Here is a 16,594-nt window from a genome sequence, read left to right as displayed (position 1 = left end):
TAATGAATAGTTTCTTCTGTTCCTCATCTCCCCAACAACTAACTGTAAAGCAATCCAACTGGACCAGCTGCAACTTGCTGTTGACCTCGCCTCCGTGTGCTTTGCTGACTGAATCTCACACCCAATTTTCAGGCAGTCATTCATTCGTCCATTTATTCAGAGGGGGGTAAAGGGCAACTACTGAATATGAACTCGTTTTTTCCTTTCTATCCTGCTGTTTTTCGTCTTTACACCCAATCCAGTCGTTTGTTCGTTCATTCAGAGGGACGGCCACTGTTGCTTTTCGTCTGCAAAATGACATGGAATCAAAGGGTTGACTCCGGAGGTTGAGGATCGGGGCCTGCACCTAACACAGCACTGACCAAGATTTCCATGAGCAGACTCTGAGGAGAGATGTGCAGGCCACCAAGGGGGCAGCACCGGCTGAGCTGCACGTAGCTGTGAGTGAGTGAGTGAGAGGAGACCTCGTCATCACTTTGTCGCCACTCGTCTATCTTCTGCAGACTAATTCAACTCACCTGTCCCTACCTGCCGGTGCCGGATATTGTAAGTTACAGCAAATACAATTGTACTGGACTGGCCCTAATAACTATTGTATGTACTGCCGGCTACCTGAATTCTATTCTACTATCAGTAAGGAAAAGATGGATCTTTCTTTTTTTTTTTCTCTTTTTCCAAAGGGAGCTGCTAGCTAGCTGCTGTCCATATGATACGATGAAAGAAGTTTTGAGTCCAAATGCCAGCTAGATGCAGTGAAAATCCGATTTGACACAGATGATTTGGCATTTTTCGATGACTTGTGTTTTGCAGGCTAGCTACAGCTAAAAAGACGAACAGCCAGCTTAAACTGCGACGAATGCTGTTCAAGTGGTTGGATGTTCTTCCGGTCATTGTCAATGCAAGAGAAGAGCCATCGAAGCCTGTCCTGTCACTCATCTTTCCACCACATGTAGCATATGCCGCCTCATACGCGGTAGATAATTCCTGTGATCATTAGGTGCATTTGGTTCCAGCGTGATGCATCGATGCGCTTAGCTAATACCAAGAAATAAAGTATGGTCATGGTCCTCCTCCCAAGCAATTAACTTACCAAATTCTGAGACAACTCTATCGTCCACCAGAGAGTGACTCCAGAGGTCCAGATTCAGAACAATCATCGTTAACCAAACTTTGTGTGTCATCATCACTGTGGGCCTATTTATTCCACGCATACTGGGGAGGACTGTCATTGATGAGCAAATCCTTATGGTGCAGACAGCTAAAGCGCTCATAAGCCTGACCAAACAGACAACGCTTCTGAAACTGAATGTACTCTGAGTGGACGGTATTTGTCATTTGTTTACTCTTTTTTTTGGTTCCAAGTTTTGTTCAAACATGATTTTCCATTAAGATCTTGTTTGGTTGCATATGCATTGGATGGGATTGAAGGGGATTAAATCCCCTTCTATTTTTTTTGACTAGCAAGAGATTGAATCCTCTCTAATTTGTTTTAATTCACTTCTAACCGAACAAGACCTAAATGGCTATATCCAAAGGGGTTAGCGCCCTGTTTGAATTATATATGATCTACACATTCTTATGAAGCAAAATAATTGACAGCTGAAAGTGGTTTTCCTCCCCTGTGTTCATCCAATGAAGAACCATCTAGATTAAGATAATATCTTTACAATCTTATTAAAAGTAATGCAGTCCTTTCTAAATTACTAAGCAGATAAGAATAAAAAATGTTTTATTGCAGCACTGGTTTGTTTGTTGGCTGGATTTGAGATTTGTAGCTTCAGTTGATTAAAGTATTAGAAACCCTAACCCTAATAGGGCTTGGGTGATCTATTAATAGACTGGAGTAACTGGGCCAGACCCATTACAGAGGGTGAGACAGTAATTACACGGGGAAAACCCCAAACCCTAATCGGGTATTCTAACACCTCCCGCAGTCACAACTCTATCCTGTACAGATGTTGAGACTGAAGAGAAAGTGAAAGTCGCCTAGAGGGGGGGTGAATAGACAAATCTGAAATTTACAAACTTAAGCACACACTACAAGCCGGGTTAGCGTTAGAATTAAATGCGAGTCCGAAAGAGAGGGTGAAAACAAATCACAAGCGAATAAGAGCGGATGACACAGTGATTTGTTTTACCGAGGTTCGGTTCTTGCAAACCTACTCCCCGTTGAGGTGGTCACAAAGACAGGATCTCTTTCAACCCTTTCCCTCTCTCAAACGGTCACCTAGACCGAGTGAGCCTTTCTCTTCAATCAAATGCGACACTAAGTCCACTACAAGGACCACCACAACTTGGTGTCTCTTGTTTTGATTACAAGTGAGTTGAACACAAGAATAGAGGAAGAAGAAAAGCAATCCAAGCGCAAGAGCTCAAATGAACACAAGTATCTCTCTCTCGCTAGTCACTATTTGATTGGAATGATCTTTGGACTTGGGAGAGGATTTGATCTCTTTGTATGTGTTTTGAATGAAGTCTCTAGCTCTTGTATGAGGTGTGAAGGCTGAAAACTTGGATGCAATGAATGGTGGGTGGTTGGGGGTATTTATAACCCCAACCACCAAAATAGCCGTTGGTGAAGGCTGCTGTCGCATGGCGCACCGGACTGTCCGGTGCGCCAGCCACGTCACCCGATCGTTTGGGTTCGACCGTTGGAGCTTCTGACTTCTGGGCCACCGGACAGTCCGGTGGTGCACCGGACAGTCACTATTCACTGTCCGGTGCGCCTTCTGGCGCTGCTTTGACTTCTGCGCGTGCAGGCGCGCAATGTTCACTTTTACTGTACCGTTGCAGACGACCGTTGGCACTGTGGAGCTGTTACTCCGCTGGCGCACCGGATAGTCCGGTGAATTATAGCGGAGCGGCTCCCAGAAATCCTGAAGGTGAGCAGTTTGGAGTTGAGCTCCCTGGTGCACCGGACACTGTCCGGTGGCACACCGGACAGTCCGGTGCGCCAGACCAGGGCACACTTCGGTAGTCTTTTGCTCTCTTTATTTGAACCATTTCTTGGTCTTTTTATTGGTTTGTTGTGAACCTTTGGCACCTGTAAAACTTGTAATCTAGAGCAAACTAGTTAGTCCAATTGTTTGTGTTGGGCAAGTCAACCACCAAAATTCATATAGGAAAAGGTGTAAGCCTATTTCCCTTTCAATCTTCCCCTTTTTGGTGATTGATGCCAACACAAACCAAAGCAAATATAAAAGTGCAGAATTGAACTAGTTTGCATAAGGTAAGTGCAAAGGTTGCTTGGAATGAAACCAATAATTATTTCTATTAGATACACATGGATGGCTTTCTTCTTATTTAAAATTTTGGACCACGCTTGCACCACTTGTTTTATTTTGCAAAGGTTTGTAAATTCTTTTTCAAAAATCTTTTGCAAATAGTCAAAGGTATATGAATAAGATTTTGAGAAGCATTTTCAAGATTTGAAATTTTCTCCCCTTGTTTCAAATGTTTTTCCTTTGACTAAACAAAACTCCCCCTTAATGAAATCCTCCTCTTAGTGTTCAAGAGGGTTTTAGATATTAATTTTGAAGAGGGTATATTAATTGAAAAATCTTTTCTTAACCTAAATTTGAAAACTACATTTTTGAAATTGGTGGTGGTGCGGTCCTTTTGCTTTGGGCTAATACTTTCTCCCCTTTTGGCATGAATCGCCAAAAACGGATACTTGTGAGTGAAATATAAGCCCTTTCAACAAACTTTCTCCCCCTTGGTAAATAAGATAGGAGTGAAGATTATACCAAATTGGAGAGCGGTGTGGAGCGACGACGAAGGGTGAATAATTCGATGGAGTGGAGTGAAAGCCTTGTCTTCGCCGAAGACTCCAATTCCCTTTCAATCTAAGACTTAGCATGAAATGCACTTGAACACGACATTAGTGGCACATGAAAGAGATATGATCAAAGGTATATAAATGAGCTATGTGTGCAAAAATATCAATCAAAATTCCTAGAATCAAGAATATTTAGCTCATGCCTAAGTTTGGTAAATGTTTGCTCATCTAGTGGCTTGGTAAAGACATCGGCTAATTGTTCTTTGGTGTTAATATAAGAAATCTTGATATCCCCCTTTTGTTGGTGATCCCTCAAAAAGTGATACCGAATGGCTATGTGTTTAGTGCGGCTATGCTTAACGGGATTATCCGCCATGCGGATTGCACTCTCATTATCACATAGGAGAGGAACTTTGGTTAATTTGTAACCATAGTCCCTAAGGGTTTGCCTCATCCAAAGCAATTGTGCGCAACAATGGCCAATGGCAATATACTCGGCTTCGGCGGTAGAAAGAGCGACAGAATTTTGCTTCTTTGAAGCCCAAGACACCAGAGATCTTCCCAAGAACTGGCAAGTCCCTGATGTGCTCTTTCTATCAATGTTACACCATGCACAATCAGCATCGGAATAACCAATTAAATCAAAAGTGGATCCCTGGGGTATCAAAGGCCAAACTTAGGAGTATAAACTAAATATCTCAAGATCCGTTTTACGGCCCTACGGTGAACTTCCTTAGGATCGGCTTGGAATCTTGCACACATGCATACAGAAAGCATAATGTCCGGTCGAGATGCACATAAATAGAGTAAAGAACCTATCATCGATCGGTATACCTTTTGATCTACGGATTTACCTCCCGTGTCGAGGACGAGATACCCATTGGTTCCAATGGGTGTCTTGATGGGCTTGGCTTCCTTCATCCCAAACTTGGTGAGTATATCTTGAATGTACTTCGTTTGGCTGATGAAGGTACCCTCTTCGAGTTGCTTGACTTGAAATCCTAGAAAATACTTCAACTCCCCCATCGTAGACATCTCAAACTTTTGAATCATGATCCTACTAAACTCTTCACATTTAGATTTGTTAGTAGACCCAAATATAATATCATCAACATAAATTTGGCATACAAACAAATCATTTGCAATAGTTTTAGTGAATAGAGTAGGATCAGCTTTTCCGACTTTGAAGTCATTAGCGATAAGAAAATCTCTTAGGCATTCATACCATGCTCTTGGGGCTTGCTTGAGCCCATAAAGCGCCTTAGAGAGTTTATACACATGGTTAGCGTACTCACTATCTTCAAAGCCGGGAGGTTGCTCAACATAGACCTCCTCCTTGATTGGTCCATTGAGGAAGGCACTTTTCACGTCCATTTGATAAAGCTTAAAGCCATGGTAAGTAGCATAGGCAAGTAATATACGAATTGACTCAAGCCTAGCTACGGGTGCATAGGTTTCACCGAAATCCAAACCTTCGACTTGTGAATATCCCTTGGCCACAAGTCGGGCTTTGTTCCTTGTCACCACACCATGCTCATCTTGTTTGTTGCGGAAGACCCACTTGGTTCCTACAACATTTTGGTTAGGACGTGGAACAAGATGCCATACCTCATTCCTCGTGAAGTTGTTGAGTTCCTCTTGCATTGCCAGAACCCAATCCGAATCTTGAAGTGCTTCCTCTACCCTGTGTGGCTCAATAGAGGAAACAAAAGAGTAATGTTCACAAAAATGAGCAACACGAGATCGAGTGGTTACCCCCTTATGAATGTCGCCGAGGATGGTGTTCACGGGGTGATCTTGTTGTATTGCTTGGTGGACTCTTGGGTGTGGCGGTCTTGGACCGTCGTCATCTTCATTGTCTTGATTATTGGCATCTCCCCCTTGATCATTGCCCTCCTCTTGAGGTGGCTCATCTTCTTGATCTTCATTTTCATCATCTTGAGCTTGTCCCTCATCTTGGATCGGTGGAGATGCTTGTTTGGAGGATGAAGGTTGATCTTGTGCATGTGGAGGCTCTTCAGATTCCTTAGGACACACATCCCCAATGGACATGTTCCTTAGCGCGACGTATGGAGCCTCTTCATCATCCAGCTCATCAAGATCAACTTGCTCTACTTGAGAGCCGTTAGTTTCATCAAACACAATGTCACAAGAAACTTCAACTAGTCCAGAGGACTTGTTAAAGACTATATATGCCCTTGTGTTTGAATCATAACCAAGTAAAAAGCCTTCTACAGCCTTAGGAGCAAATTTAGATTTTCTACCTCTTTTAACAAGAATAAAACATTTGCTACCAAAGACTCTAAAATATGAAACATTGGGCTTTTTACCGGTGAGGAGTTCATATGATGTCTTCTTGAGGATTCAGTGAAGGTAGAGACGGTTGATGGCGTAGCAAGCGGTGTTGATTGCTTCCGCCCAAAACCGGTCCGAAGTCTTGTATTCATCAAGCATGGTCCTTGCCATGTCAAGTAGAGTTCTATTCTTCTCTCCACTACACCATTTTGTTGGCGTGTAGGGAGAAGAGAACTCATGCTTGATGCCCTCATCCTCAAGAAAGCCTTCGATTTGTGAGTTCTTGAACTCCGTCCCATTGTCGCTTCTAATCTTTTTGATCCTTAAGCCGAACTCATTTTGAGCACGTTTCAAGAATCCCTTTAAGGTTTCTTGGGTTTGGGATTTTTCCTGCAAAAAGAACACCCAAGTGAAGCGAGAATAATCATCCACAATAACTAGACAGTACTTACTCCCATCGATGCTTATGTAAGCTATCGGACCGAATAGGTCCATGTGGAGTAGCTCAAGCGGCCTGTCGGTCGTCATGATGTTCTTGTGTGGATGATGAACACCAACTTGCTTCCCTGCTTGACATGCGCTATAAACCCTGTCTTTCTCAAAATAAACATTGGTTAGCCCCAAAATGTGCTCTCCCTTTAGAAGCTTATGAAGATTCTTCATCCCAACATGGGCTAGTCGACGGTGCCAGAGCCAACCCATGTTAGTCTTAGCAATTAAGCAAGTGTCGAGTTCAGCTCTATTAAAATCAACTAAGTATAGCTGACCCTCTAACACTCCCTTAAATGCTACCGAATCATCACTTCTTCTAAAGACAGTAACACCTAAATCTGTAAAAAGACAGTTGTAGCCCATTTTACACAATTGAGAAACGGAAAGCAAATTGTAATCTAAAGAATGTACAAGAAAAACATTGGAAATAGAGTGGTCAAGAGATATAGAAATTTTACCCAATCCTTTGACCAAACCTTGATTTCCATCCCCGAATGTGATGGCTCGTTGGGGAGCATGGTTTTTCTCATAGGAGGAGAACATCCTTTTCTCCCTTGTCATGTGGTTTGTGCATCCGCTATCAATGATCCAACTTGAGCCCCCGGATGCATAAACCTACAAAACAAATTTAGGCCTTGTTCTTAGGTACCCAAACGGTCTTGGGTCCTTTTACATTAGAAACAAGCACCTTGGGTACCCAAACACAAGTCTTTGATCCCTTGTGTTTGGCCCCAACATATTTGGCAACTACTTTGCCTGATTTGTTAGTTAAAACATAAGATGCATCAAAAGTCTTAAATGAAATATTAGGTTCATTTGACGCAATAGGAGTTTTCTTTCTAGGTAATTTAGCATGGGTTGATTGCCTAGAACTAGATGCCTCACTCTTATACATAAAAGCATGATGAGAGCCAGAGTGAGAATTCCTAGAATGAATTCTCCTAATTTTGTGCTCGGGATAACCGGCAGGGTATAAAATGTAACCCTCGTTATCCTGAGGCATGGGAGCTTTGCCCTTAACAAAGTTAGACAATCTTTTAGGAGGGGCATTAAGCTTGACATTGTCTCCCTTTTGGAATCCAATGCCATCCTTAATGCCAGGGTGTCTCCCACTATAGAGCATGCTACGAGCAAATTTAAATTTCTCATTTTCTAGTTCATGCTCGGCAATTTTAGCATCTAATTTTGCTATATGATCATTTTGTTGTTTAATCATAGCAAGGTGATCATGGATAGCATCTACATTAATATCTCTACATCTAGTGCAAATAGTAATATGTTCAACGGTAGATGTAGAGGGTTTGCAAGTGTTTAACTCAACAATCTTAGCATGTAAAATGGCATTCTCATCTCTAAGATTGGAAATAGAAACATTGCAAGCATTTAAATCTTTAGCCTTAGCAATTAATTTTTCATTCTCAATTTTAAGGCTAGCAAGCGATGCATTCAAATTGTTGATCTTAGTAATCAAACTAGCATTATCATTTCTAAGACTAACAATTGAATCATCACAAATGTCTAACTTCTCAACCTTAGCAATTAGTTTGGCATTTTCATTTCTAAGGTTGGAAATAACATCATGGCAAGTGTTTAGCTCACTAGACAATTTTTCACATTTTTCTACTTCCTGAGCATAAGCATTTTTTTGTCTTAACATGCTTTTTGTTTTTCTTAATAAGGAAATACTCTTGGCTATCCAAGAGTTCATCCTTCTCATGAATAGCACTAATCAATTCATTTAATTTCTCTTTTTGTTGCATGTTAAGATTGGCAAAAAAAGTAAGCAAGTTATCCTCATCATCACTAGACTTATCCTCATCACTAGAAGTTGCATACTTAGTGGAGGATCTTGATTTTACCTTCTTCTTTTTGCCGTCCTTTGCCATGAGGCACTTGTGGCCGACGTTGGGGAAGAGAAGCCCTTTGGTGACGGCGATGTTTGCGGCGTCCACGTCGGAGGAGGAGTCGGTGGATCTCTCGTCGGAGTCCCACTCCCGGCAAACATGGGCATCGCCGCCCTTCTTCTTGTAGTACCTCTTCTTTTCTCTTCTCTTTCCATTCTTGTCGTCGCCCTTGTCACTGTCACTATAAATAGGACATTTTGCTATAAAGTGGCCGGGCTTACCACATTTGTAGCAAACCTTCTTGGAGCGGGGTTTGTAATCCTTCCCCCTCCTTTGTTTGAGGATTTGGCGGAAGCTCTTGATGATGAGCGCCATTTCCTCGTTGTCGAGCTTGGAGGCGTCGATGGGAATCCTACTTCGTGTAGAATCCTTCTTTTCTTCTTCAGTCGCCTTGAATGCGACGGGTTGCACCTCGGGTGTTGAGGTGGCACCTTGCTCGATGATTTTCTTGGAGCCTTTGATCATCAATTCAAAGCTCACAAATTTTCCTATCACTTCCTTGGGAGACATTAGTTTATACCTTGGATCACCACGAATTAATTGAACTTGTGTAGGGTTAAGAAAAACGAGTGATCTAAGAATAACCTTGACCATCTCATGGTCATCCCATTTGGTGCTCCCAAGGTTGCGCACTTGGTTCACCAAGGTCTTGAGCCAGTTATACATCGCTTGTGGCTCCTCCCCTTGGTGAAGCATGAATCGACCGAGCTCCCCCTCGATCGTTTCCCTTTTGGTGATCTTGGTCACCTCGTCTCCTTCGTGCGCAATCTTGAGCACGTCCCAAATCTCTTTTGCACTCTTCAACCCTTGCAACTTATTATACTCCTCTCGACTTAGAGAGGCGAGGAGTATAGTAGTGGCTTGGGAGTTGAAGTGCCGGATTTGGGATACCTCGTCCGAGTCATAGCCTTCATCCCCCACGGATGGTTCCTGCGCACCAAACTCAACAATGTCCCAAATGCTAGCGTGGAGTGAGGTTAGATGGTGCCTCATTTTATCACTCCACATACAATAATCTTCACCATAAAAAACCGGTGGTTTGCCTAGTGGGACAGAAAGTAAAGGGGTGCGTTTGGAAATACGAGGATAGCGTAAGGGGATCTTACTAAACTTCTTGCGCTCATGGCGCTTAGAAGTGACGGACGGCGTGTCGGAGCCGGAGGTGGATGGCGATGAAGAGTCGGTCTCGTAGTAGACCACTTTCTTCATCTTCTTTTTCTTCTCGCCGCTCCAACGCGACTTGTCATGTGAAGGGGATCCCTTCACCTTGTTGCCGGACTCTCCGGATGGAGCCTTCCCATGGCTTGTGGCGGGCTTCTCGCCGGTCACAATCTCCTTCTTGGCGTGATCTCCCGACATCACTTCGAGCGGTTAGGCTCTAATGAAGTACCGGGCTTTTATACCAATTGAAAGTCGCCTAGAGGGGGGGGGGGTGAATAGGCAAATCTGAAATTTACAAACTTAAGCACACACTACAAGCTGGGTTAGCGTTAGAATTAAATGCGAGTCCGAAAGAGAGGGCAAAAACAAATCACAAGCGAATAAGAGCGGATGACACAGTGATTTGTTTTACCGAGGTTCGGTTCTTGCAAACCTACTCTCCATTGAGGTGGTCACAAAGACCAGGTCTCTTTCAACCCTTTCCCTCTCTCAAACGATCACCTAGACCGAGTGAGCCTTTCTCTTTAATCAAATGGGACACTAAGTCCACTGCAAGGACCACCACAACTTGGTGTCTCTTTTTTTGATTACAAGTGAGTTGAACACAAGAATAGAGGAAGAAGAAAAGCAATCCAAGCGCAAGAGCTCAAATGAACACAAGTATCTCTCTCACTAGTCACTATTTGATTGGAATGATCTTTGGACTTGGGAGAGGATTTGATCTCTTTGTATGTGTCTTGAATGAAGTCTCTAGCTCTTGTATGAGGTGTGAAGGCTGAAAACTTGGATGCAATGAATGGTGGGTGGTTGGGGGTATTTATAACCCCAACCACCAAAATAGCCGTTGGTGAAGGCTGCTGTCGCATGGCGCACCGGACAGTCCGGTGCGCCAGCCACATCACCCGACCGTTAGGATTCGACCTTTGGAGCTTCTGACTTCTGGGCCACCGGATAGTCCGGTGTTGCACCGGACAGTCACTATTCACTGTCTGGTGTGCCTTCTAGAGCTGCTCTGACTTCTGCGCGCGCAGGCGCGCACTGTTCACTTTTACTGTACCGTTGCAGACGACCGTTGGCGCTGTGGAGCCGTTACTCCGCTGGTGCATCGGATAGTCCGGTGCTATACCGGACAATTCAATGAATTATAGCGGAGCGGCTCTGAGAGCACCTAGAGGGGGGGGGTGAATAGGTGATCCTGTAAAACTTGAAAACTTAAGCCACAAAAACTTGGTTAAGCGTTAGCACAGTAAATGCCAAGTGGCTAGAGAGGAGTCTCAACAAAACACAATAACCACAAGAAATCAATCACAGAGATGGCACGGTGGTTATCCCGTGGTTCGGCCAAGACCAACGCTTGCCTACTCCACGTTGTGGCGTCCCAACGGACGAGGGTTGCAATCAACCCCTCTCAAGCGGTCCAAAGACCCACTTGAATACCACGGTGTTTTGCTTGCTTTTCTCAATCCCGTTTGCGAGGAATCTCCACAACTTGGAGCCTCTCGCCCTTACACTTGAAGTTCACAAAGAAGCACAGAGCAAGGGAGGATTAGCAACGCACACAAGACACAAGAATCAGAGTGTCAACATGCACACAAGTCGCAACAAGAGCTCGCAACACAACTCAATGAGTTCACCACTCCACTAGAGCTCTATATGCTATCACAATGAAACAAATGCGCGGAATCGAGATCTTGGTGCTTAGGAATGTTGTAGGAATGCTTGGTTGTCTCCTCCATGCGCCTAGGGGTCCCTTTTATAGCCCCAAGGCAGCTAGGAGCCGTTGAGAGCATTCTAGGAAGGCTGATCTTGCCTTCTGTCGACTGGCGCACCGGACAGTCCGGTGCACACCGGACAATGTCCGGTGCCCGATTTCCTTCCAAAAATGGCGCAGTCGACCGTTGGCAGTCTGAGAGCCATTGGTGCACCGGACATGTCCGGTGCACACCGGACAGTCCGGTGCCCCCTTCTAGCCGTTGGCTTGGCCACGTGTCCCGCGCAGATTGCGCGGCCGACCGTTGGCTCACCGGACAGTCCGGTGCACACCAGACAGTCCGGTGAATTATAGCCGTACGTCGCCGGTGAATTCCCGAGAGCGGCCACTTCGCTCGAGCCAGCCTGGCGCACCGGACAGTCCGGTGCGCCACCGGACAGTCCGGTGCTCCCAGACTGAGCAGAGTCTTGGCTGCTCGAGCCAAGACATTTTCAATTGGATTTTTTCTGTTTCCAGCACTTAGACACAATACATTAGTCCATAAAACAATGTACTAAGTCTGAGAAACATACCTTTATCCTTGATTTGTACTTTGTCCACCTTTTTACACTTAGACACTTGTGTTGGACACTAAATCACCAAAATACTTAGAAATGGCCCAAGGGCACATTTCCCTTTCAGGCTCCCAGAATTCCCGAAGGTGAGCAGTTTGGAGTTGAGCTCCCTGGTGCACCGGACACTGTCCGGTGGCATACCGGACAGTCCGGTACGCCAGATCAGGGCACACTTCGGTAGTCTTTTGCTCTCTTTATTTGAACCCTTTCTTGGTCTTTTTATTGGTTTGTTGTGAACCTTTGGCACCTGTAAAACTTATAATCTAGAGCAAACTAGTTAGTCCAATTATTTGTGTTGGGCAAAATTCAACCACCAAAATTCATATAGGAAAAGGTGTAAGCCTATTTCCCTTTCAGAAAGTCTAAAAATACATTCGACGGTAACCCCTTGGTGAAGATGTCGGCGAACTACAACGTGGTGGGGACGCTGAGGACCCGAACGTCACCGGCGGCGACACGCTCCCAGACGAAGTGCAGGTCGATCTCCACGTGCTTCGTGCGCTGATGCTGCACGGGATTGGTGGAGAGGTAGACTGCGCTGACGTTGTCGTAATAGACGAGGGTGGCGCGCCGGAGGGGACTATGGAGCTCGTGGAGGAGCTGTCACAGCCAGGAGGCCTCTGCCACGCCGTTGGCCACAACGTGGTACTCGGCCTCAGCACTGGAGCGAGAGACGACGGGCTGCCGCTTGGCGGCCTAGGAGACGAGGTTGGCGCCCAGGAACACGGCGTAACCGGAGGTGGATCGACGCGTGTCCGGACAGCTAGCCCAGTTGGCGTCGGTGTAGACCACGAGTTCCGACATCGGGGATGGTCGGAGAAGGAAGTTGTAGTCGAGGGAGCCGCGGAGGTAGCGCAGGATCCGCTTGAGAGCGGTGTGATGAGGCTCTCGCGGGCCGTGCATATGTAGGCACACCTGCTGGACGACGTAGGTGATGTCAGGCCTAGAGAAGGTGAGGTATTGGAGCACGTCGGTCAGGCTCTAGTAGGACGTCGCATCGGCGACCGGGGGTCCGTTGTCCTCTGAGAGCTTCGCCTGAGTGTCGACTGGCGTGGAGTAGGGCTTGCAGTCGGACATACCAGCCTTCTCCAATATGTCGATGGCGTACTGGCGCTGATGGAGGAAGAGACCCTAGGGGTGGCGCTCGGCGGTGATGCCGAGGAAGTGGTGGAGGGGCCCCAGGTCCTTCATTGCGAACTCCCGCTGCAGGTCGACGATCGTGCGCTGTAGAAGGTCGGCGGTGGATGCCGTGAGCACAATGTCGTCGACGTAGAGCAGAAGGAAGATAGTGTCGTCGCCGCGGCGATAGATGAAGAGCGGCATGTCTGACTTGGCCTCGACGAAGCCGATGGAGGTCAAGTAGGAAGCGAAGCGACTGTACCAGGCCCGCGGTGCCTGCTTGAGGCCGTAGAGAGAGCGGTTCAGCCGGCAAACCAGATCCGGACGAGCTTCGTCGATGAAGCCGGTGGGCTAGCTGCAGTAGACAGTCTTCGTCAAAGTGCCCTGGAGGAAGGCATTCTTGACGTCGAGCTGATGGATCGCCCAGTCCTAGGAGAGGGCGAGGGAGAGGAAGGTGTGAACAGTGGCGAACTTGACGACGGGACTGAAGGTCTCATCGTAGTCCACTCCGGGGCGTTGGGTGAAGCCCCGAAGGACCCAATGGGCCTTGTAGCAGTCAAGGGAGTCGTCCGAGGTAAGCTTGTGGCGAAATAGCCACTTGTCGGTGACCACATTTGTGCCTGGTGGACACGGCACCAGGTCCCAGGTGTGGTTGGCCATGAGGGCCGCGTACTCCTCCTCCATAGCGTGTCACTAGTGTGGGTCGGCGAGAGCGGTATGAACAGAGGAGGGGACCGGGGAGGCATCCGGTGGAGTGGTAGTCATATCATCTGCCAAGATCAGCTGGTCGACAGTTCGAAGAATGCCAGCGGCGTGCCGGGTCACCATCGGGTGGATGTGCCCGGGGTCACGGTGGATGGCGACCGGGTGGTACACTGGTGGCTCGGGGTGGTCTGCCGGGACGTCGGGGGCCGCAGGCGTGGCCGACTCACGGCGGTGATAGACGACGGTGGGGTCGGTGAAGCGCACCGGGCTCGTCGATGGGCCCAGGTCGACAGGTGCCGATGTAGTGACGTGGCGGCGGCGGCGGCGGCGGCGGTAGACTAGCGTGGGGTTGGCGAAGCAAGCCGTGTGCGTCGACGGGGCCACGCATGGGGCAGGAGGGGTCGACGGGGCCGCACGAGGCGCATGCGTGGTCGACGGGGCCACGCGTGGCGCGGGAATAGGCGTGAGCCGTGGCGTCGAGGCCGCACGAGGTGCGGGTAAAGACGCAAGGCGGGGTGCTTAGGAGGGGGGAGACCGGATCGGACTCGAGGAGGGAGTCGAGATCGGTAGGTGGGGAGGGGCCAGCAAGGGGAAACACATCCTCGTCGAAGACGACGTGACGAGAGATGATGATGCGGTGGGAGGCGAGGTCCAGACACCGATACCCCTTGTGGTCAGATGAGTAGCCAAGGAAGAGGCAGTGGGTGGAGCGAGGAGAAAGCTTATGAGGGGCAGTAGCAGAAGTGTTAGGGTAGCAGGCACAGCCGAACACGCGAAAGTGGTCGTAGGTGGGGGCTGTGCCGTACAGGGCGATGTAGGGAGTAGGGTGGCTTACCACCTTGGAGGGAAGACAGTTGAGAAGGTGGGTGGCGGTGTGTAGGGCCTCTGCCCAGTAGCTGGCAGGGAGAGACGCCTGGAAGAGAAGGCAGCAGATCATATTGGTGGTGGTGCGAATCATGCGTTCGGCCCGACCGTTTTGGGCAGAGGTGTAAGAGCACGAGAGAAGCAACTGGACGCCATGAGTGAGAAAGAAAGAGCGGGAGGTGTGATTGTCGAACTTGCGGCCGTTGTCACATTGCAGGGCACGGACCAGGCGGTGAAACTGGGTGGAGACCCAAGCGAAGAAGTGTGTGAGGGTGGTGAATGTGTCGTACTTCAATCTAAGAGGAAAAGTCCAAAGGAAATGGAAAACATCATCCAAAATTACCAAATAGTATTTATAACTAGAAAGACTGAGTACAGGAGAGGTCCAGAGATCACAATGAACCAGTTCAAAAGCCTACTCAGCCCGAGAAGAAGTGGTGAATGGGAGATGAGTATGCCGGCCTAACTGACAAGCATGATAGATGCCCTCAAAATGTTCCCTACTACATAAAGGATCTAGGCTACTGGTAATCTTGGTCATGACGTCAGGTCCGGGATGTCCGAGACAATGATGCCAAGTGGTGGAGGAGGTGGTGGAGACCAGGGCAGGAGGCGGAGACGTGCCGGAGGTGGATGGCCGGAGCGTGTAGAGGGCCCCCGAGCTGTCACATCAGGTGAGGGGAGTCCTGGTGGCCAGATCCTTCACAGAGAAACCAGAGGGGTCAAACTCAATGGAGCAAGAGTTGTCAGTGGTGAAACGACGAACAAAAAGGAGATTATGAGTGATGTGGGGGGCAATGAGAACGTCGTTGAGGTAGAACGGTCTAGGGAGAACCGAGGCACCTACTGAGGTGACGGGCAGAGTGGAACCATTCCCAACGACGATCGATGAAGGATGAGAGGAGTGGGGGGGATGGGAGCGGGAGAGCGTGCTTGTAGTGGGAGTGGTGTGGTAGGAGGCACTAGAGTCGATCACCCAGTCGGAGGAAGGAGGGGTCATCGCCATGGTGCTTGAAAGTCGCCTAGAGGGGGGGTGAATAGGGCGAATCTGAAATTTATAAACTTAAGCACAACTACAAGCCGGGTTAGCGTTAGAAATATGAACGAGTCTGAGAGAGGGGGTGAAAACAAATCGCGGGCAAATAAAGAGTGAGACACGATGATTTGTTTTACCGAGGTTCGGTTCTTGCAAACCTACTCCCCGTTGAGGTGGTCACGAAGACCGGGTCTCTTTCAACCCTTTCCCTCTCTCAAACGGTCACTTAGACCGAGTGAACTTCTCTTCTCAATCAAACGGAACACAAAGTTCCCACAAGGACCACCACACAATTGGTGTCTCTTGCCTTGGTTACAATTGAGTTTGATCACAAGAAGAATGAGAAAGAAAAGAAGCAATCCAAGCGCAAGAGCTCAAATGAACACAAATATAACTCTCTCACTAGTCACTATTGATTGGAGTTGTCTTTGGACTTGGGAGAGGATTTGATCTCTTTGGAGTGTCTAGAATTGAATGCTATAGATCTTGTAATGTGTTGAAGGTGGAAAACTTGGATGCAATTGAATGTGGGGTGGTTGGGGTATTTATAGCCCCAACCACCAAAATGTGGCCGTTGGGAGTCTGTTGTCGCATGGCGCACCGAACAGTCCGGTGCGCCACCGGACAGTGTCCGGTGCGCCAGCCATGTCAGCAGGTTGTTGGGGTTCGACCGTTGGAGCTCTGACAGGTGGGGCCTCTGGGCTGTCCGGTGGTGCACCGGACAGGTTCTGTAGACTGTCCGGTGCGCCAACTGCGCGTCCTCTGTCCTCTGCGCGCGCAGGCGCGCATTAAATGCGTTGCAGTCGACCGTTGCGCGCGAAGTAGCCGTTGCTCCGCTGGTACACCGGACAGTCCGGTGTGACACCGGACACTGTCCGGTGCTTCACCGGACAGTCCGGTGAATTATAGCGGAGC

The sequence above is a fragment of the Zea mays genome, chromosome 5, assembly GCF_902167145.1.
Source record: "Zea mays cultivar B73 chromosome 5, Zm-B73-REFERENCE-NAM-5.0, whole genome shotgun sequence".
NCBI classification, from domain to species: Eukaryota; Viridiplantae; Streptophyta; class Magnoliopsida; order Poales; family Poaceae; genus Zea; species Zea mays.
The sequence above is the reverse complement of the archived record's forward strand: the minus strand, read 5'-3'. Positions refer to the sequence as shown.